Source organism: Panulirus ornatus, chromosome 35, assembly GCF_036320965.1.
Source record: "Panulirus ornatus isolate Po-2019 chromosome 35, ASM3632096v1, whole genome shotgun sequence".
In the NCBI taxonomy this organism is placed as follows: domain Eukaryota; kingdom Metazoa; phylum Arthropoda; class Malacostraca; order Decapoda; family Palinuridae; genus Panulirus; species Panulirus ornatus.
The window spans coordinates 5,306,501-5,312,500 of NC_092258.1; the positions used below are offsets into that span (position 1 = coordinate 5,306,501).

At 48.1% G+C, this 6,000-nt stretch overlaps 1 protein-coding gene across 4 annotated transcripts in view; it reads right to left on the reverse strand.

Moving 5' to 3' along the window:
* The window catches only part of LOC139760088 (zinc finger protein rotund-like), a 761,655-nt gene that overhangs the window by 690,332 nt on the left and 65,323 nt on the right, over nt 1-6,000 (reverse strand). The gene's annotated exons all lie outside the window — the stretch shown is intronic.

Below are 6,000 nucleotides of genomic sequence, written 5' to 3' on the forward strand. Positions count from 1 at the left end.
GGGGAGCGAGGCGACCCCACCTGGCCTCCAATCCTGCCACAACCCAGTAATAACATGAAGAATGTGAGCTTTACATTCACGCAGACGCCTTCTCCTCTCCTCCAACCAAACCCCAACCCAAGGAACTTCATCCTGCTCCTCCTCCTCCTCTACTTCATCCACTCCCCACACCCTATGCGCCTCCTCCTTACTCTTGCACAAACGTCCCTCCAACACCCTTACTCCCCTCCTCTAACCTCGCCATCATCCACATATCTTCCCTCCATCACCAGAACCATTCTCTACCATAAAAGTCCCTACCATACTTACTCTTCCCTCATCCTTACCCCGCGCCCTTCCTCCCTACGACCGACCATAACACTCGCCAAGACAAATTCTACCCTTTAGGTAATCCCTATTAGCCCTCAACTCCCTCCCTCCCTCCTTCCCTCCCTACCTCCCCATGACACGCTGGCAGTGAGCGCCAAAAGCGGCGGAACAGTCATTACCCGACACAGTTTAATTCCAAGGGGTAATTCACGACAACACGTCACCGGCAGATCTACTACCCCTCTGGAGCAAAAGGGGAGCGAAGGTGGGCGGTGGGAATTTTAGATAAGCTAATCTATTTTGATTACAGAGAGAGGCGGCGGGTCGCCAGTTGGGGAAAATGACCAGTTAAAAGACATCGCCTCGGGGCCGTAATTGGCACACCAGTGCCTTGTCTAAACATTTCCGGCACACTGGAGGGCTTAGCGTACACTCAGCTCGGGTCATTATGGCCATATAATACCGACCAAGTCTGTATTAAGCGAAAAGTTGCATGAAAACCCATGTCTCTCTCAGCACTGTTCTTCCTTGGACGAAAATAAATAAATGATATATACATATATACAGTGTTACCGGACTTTACCTGCTCGAGGTTACACCGCTCGTGAAACGTCACCTGTGTATGAGGCTGTATCACTGGGAGTACAGTCTCGTAAGAGAAAATTTCATTCCAAAGGATCCTACATTTCCCTGCTACAGGAAGTAGTGCAGCCTTGAGCTGCAAGAGCTTTTCAGAAAGGTTTTGGGTAACACCCAATACTCTCTCATGGAAATTGTTCCTCGGCTAATTATAGATCACTCCATATTCCTTTTACAGGCGTTCCTAGACCCAAACACTAGCACCAGTGCTGTTCTTGCTGATACAACTACCAATGCTGTTCTTGCTGATACAACTACCAATGCTGTTCTTGTAGCTACATGTACCAATGCTGTTCTTGTAGCTACATGTACCAATGCTGTTCTTGTAGCTACATGTACCAATGCTGTTCTTGTAGCTACATGTACCAATGCTGTTCTTGTAGCTACACGTACCAATGCTGTTCTTGTAGCTACATGTACCAATGCTGTTCTTGTAGCTACATGTACCAATGCTGTTCTTGTAGCTACATGTACCAATGCTGTTCTTGTAGCTACATGTACCAATGCTGTTCTTATAGCTACATGTACCAATGCTGTTCTTGTAGCTACACGTACCAATGCTGTTCTTGTAGCTACATGTACCAATGCTGTTCTTGTAGCTACATGTTCCAATGCTGTTCTTGCTGTTACCATACAGAAACTTCCATATACAACTTGGTAAAGACTCGTTACTACCAGTAACCGGATACAGTCAACATCCGAGATGAAACCCTCTGCTTATCCGGAGATACACGTTTCCCTACGCATTTTTCCCACGGATAACACGGTGATCAACGCAAGGAAGGCGAGCATGCGATCACCAAGTGACTAACACACTCTCCAACTTTACGATTCCATGTGTCTGCAAATCATCCAATCGCCATTACTTAGGATCAAGTCTCTATCTCCTTCAAGGGATCCAAGTCGCTTAAAGGCTGATGACGCATCTCTTCCCATCGCGGCATTTTCAGCAGACTCAATCCAGACGTCAGGTCGAAATTCGCGTGTCTGACTATTTCGGTACGGATTAACGTCCCTTCATCCCGTGGTTACCACGCGTTCTCTGCCAGAAACCGGTCTCCGTCTGGTTTACTCAGACGCAAATGTACCTGGTTTCTAAACCTATCAGTAGGATTTAACGACCCTTCCCATACGGCGGTCTGCTCTTCCTCGGCTGGGACCACTTACAGATCACGACGTCAGAGGTCACGCCAATCACATCCGAGAGACAGAAATCGTCGCGCTCAAGGGTCGTACCGTCGCACTCGAGGATCGGACCCGTCGCGTTCAGGGATCGCAGCTTCACGTCCCAAGGATCGGACCCGTCGTGTTCAGAGGTCATACCAGTCGTAATTACGACTCGCACCGTCGTTGGTCCAGGAGCCCCACCATCGTCCTTGAGGACTGTACCATTGTGCCCGAGGGTTGTACCGTCGTCCTCGGGAATCGCACCTTGTACTCAGGGGATTAACAGTCATAGTGACCACGTCTCGACCTACCACCACGATCTCAGTACGTGCGCACTATCATCGCTCGGTCCGTCAACCCATCACTGCCGTCTTAGTCTGATTATTCCAGTATTGTGGTTCGGTTACGAACCTTCTCTTTTCTCTTACATTTTTCTCAATATCCTGTATCATTCTCAGGCCAATAAACTCGATGTAACGGCGTCAGTCACACGATTTCGTTGAATACAACGTAAACCCAAGAGCCAGCAGCTAGTGGGTGTAGAATACTAACCCAAGAGCTAGCAGCTAGTGGCTATTTGTATGATACCTGTCTCAATAAAGTATAGAAAAATAGTTCATGTTTCAATTAGAACTCCTCCAGCTCTGGTTTCTGTTCGTTGTACCACACACGTCTTGTCTGGTCCACTGTACCACCCTCTTGCCTGTTGTCCCGGTGATTCTGTCACTCCCTCGTACCATTATGGAAGAAAGGCAGATTACCAAGATTGGATGTAACGCTACGATAGGGGGGAGGGGGGGTAGAGGATGGCTCTCTCTCTCACACACACACACACACACACACACACACACACACATAACAATTTGGAGATTAGATCTTGTAAAGAACACACCGTACGAGGTAGGAGCATATGGGGTTCTCTTGCCCCATCGGGGTCTCACAGGTGATCCCCTTCCCTCCCCCCTTCATGAGAAGGAACACGACCGTGACCGGGAAATCATGGTATAACGCGCGAACTCACCCCACAAGACATCATCTGCATACACCAGAACCTCCACTTCTCACCCATCTATTTTGCTTAACATTTAAGCAGCAGCCGATTGGGTCATACTCTCCAGCAGGACGAAAAGAATCAACATGTTTCAGTCGGTTGGGAGACATCTGGTCGACATCCCCTGATGACAAGCGTTGACTACAATCCATAATTCATGAAGGGATTTTATAGGTTCTAATCACAGTGTTCGGGTGTCGTCCTTCAGTAAGGGAAGATCCCTTGCCAATACCCTTAGTCAAGAAAAAACATTCCTTGGAGGAAAGACCATAGATCTCACACTCTGGCTCTTGGAGAGCGATGGTACGTATGATCCTCGGGAACGAGACTTCGATCCTTGAAGAACGACTGTGCGATTCTTGAAGAACTGAGTTATGATTCTTATGCATGACGGGTTCGATACTTGAGCACGTGGGTGCGACCTTTATGACGCAATGGTCACTGTACTCACCGTAAAATGTCCGGTCAAAGGCCAAGGGCGTCGTACCTAAGGGTAGTACAGCCATAGTGAAGGGCTGTATCGTCGTGCTCAAAGGCCTGACAGCGGAACTCGTCATATATGGCGACGGATGTTCCCCTGAGCTCTCAGCTACACCCTACTGTAATGCTCTCTATCCCACCATCTACCATAAGACTCTACAATAATGCTCTTCATCCCACCAATTGCCATAATACTCTACAGGTCAGCCTTCAGGGGACTCAGGCTTAGTCTCTTCCTGCCCCTCAAAGTCGGTGCGAGGCTTTGAAAAGCCTCATATCATGTTCGTCATTAATCTTTCCGGAATGTCTCATTGACGTTCAACGAAGTACCACACTCAATTACCGGCGTTAAGTAGGCTTAGCTTACCAGATAAAGCCGACATCCCTACACCATATCCGTACTTCAGCCGTGGGCAGAAGTAGTGTACAACACAACACATCCAGCGAAGCGCTGATGATCTTGATATGAAGTCGGTGTGAGGTGTTGATGGCGTGGGGTGAAGCTCACGCCTCCTTGCTTACCGGCGTCACACGGTCGCTCATCGCTGGCGATATCAAGCTGCTGGACGCCCGTGCCTGCTTGCAGAAGGGCCGGGCCGCACCATACCGTTGTTCCCTTCGCTAGGGTTGATGGTGGCAAGTGCGATCGTCTGTGGCTTGTCAGCCTCCCAGGTATGTGGGCTTTTGTTCACATAATATCCTTTGCGAGATCTGGCTTCTCATTCCTCTCAGTGGGCCGTCTCTATGATCCGTCTGTACACCAAAGGCTGTGCTCTAAGATACGAAAGTACGACCTATCAATCCGACGGCACGACTCCCTTAAGCACGACCCTTGAGCTCGACGGCACAGCTCTAAATGTAAGATACCCTGGTCTGTTAACTGACCCTTGATGGTCAGGTCATTTGCCAGGCCATTAATATACCCAAGGGTCTTACTCCCATGCTCAAGAGTCGTACCGCCGTGTTAAAGGATCGTACTTGTCGTGCTCCGAAGTTTAATATAAACATTCTCTACCACAGCAACTGTCTCCCCTCCAACGTATGTGGGTCAGTAAATTCTATATATAAACAGTACTTGACAGCTGAGTGACTTGGCAAGTAAATACCTTGACAGGTGACAGTCTTGACGGGGAAATGCCGGCAGGTGGCTCCCTCGTCTGCTTGGCCAGGTTTTATATTGACGAAGACAATTCCGAAGATGTCGTTGTCGTATCGAATTAACCCGCGACCAGTCGAACGTGTGTTTGCGCTTTTTGCAACTCGACCATCGACCCAGCGAACGACGGAACAAGAAAAAAAAAAAAGGTAATTGCATAAAATACATCATTCCCATAACTGCCGATTATCCCAAGGCGAATGAATTACCTAAGTTATGAGAGATATGACCAATTAGCATAAGTACAATTTTGAGACAAAGATGGGACTGGAGTATGGTAACTTCACGTACTTATAAAACTTAACGTACTTATAAAACGTCTTTCCAGGACCGAATCGGTTCATCGCCTCACGTGGAATAAATGTAAGTCATTTTCAAGACGAACTAAAGAATCACTTAAGGTCTTTTTATGTAGTTTTGAATAACAGTTTAAATAAGAGGAGGAGGAGGAGGAGGATGAATAGGTAGTTTTCAAGGGAGGAGGAGGAGGAGGGAGTGTAAATGATCGACAGATTATGTGAAGACTATAACACGGAACTGACGGTGAGATGTGTGTGGTGGCAGGGACGATGGTAGCTGGAGTGGTGATGATGATGGCAGTGTCGGTCGTCCAGGTAGTGTGATGGTCGTGGTGATTGTAGTGGTGGCAGGTGTGTGGTTGGTGGTGCTGGTAGTGGTCAAAGCAAACAGTAGCACCAGCTGGTGTTGTTACAAGTAACAAAAACGCCAGCAAGTAACGCAGAGACTTGCAACACCAAACCTCCTCATCTCCGGAAACGAACGAGGTGTTGCTGACAACACCCGATGAATGCGACTTGCGCTGTGAGGAAGGAGAGAAGGAGCAGCAACACTATCGCCGGAAAGGAGTAGCAACCATCACCATGCAATGCAGTAGCACCTACGCAACACTCCCTCGTCGGAAATACACAGGAGAAACACAGCTATATTCACACGAGACCGCCCCTGGAACACTGTATTCCAAGCAGGAAGGATGGTAGCTCACCAACACTTCTCCCCTACCCCCAATTTTCCTCTCTCTCTCTCTCTCTCTCTCTCTCTCTCTCTCTCTCTCTCTCTCTCTCTCTCTCTCTCTCTCTCTCAACACAATACCCCCCTTTTTTTTTCTCTCAAAAAGACAAAAACGCACTCAAATCTACTTTTCGTCAAGGGTGGCTAAATACGTCTTAAGTCCTTTTCC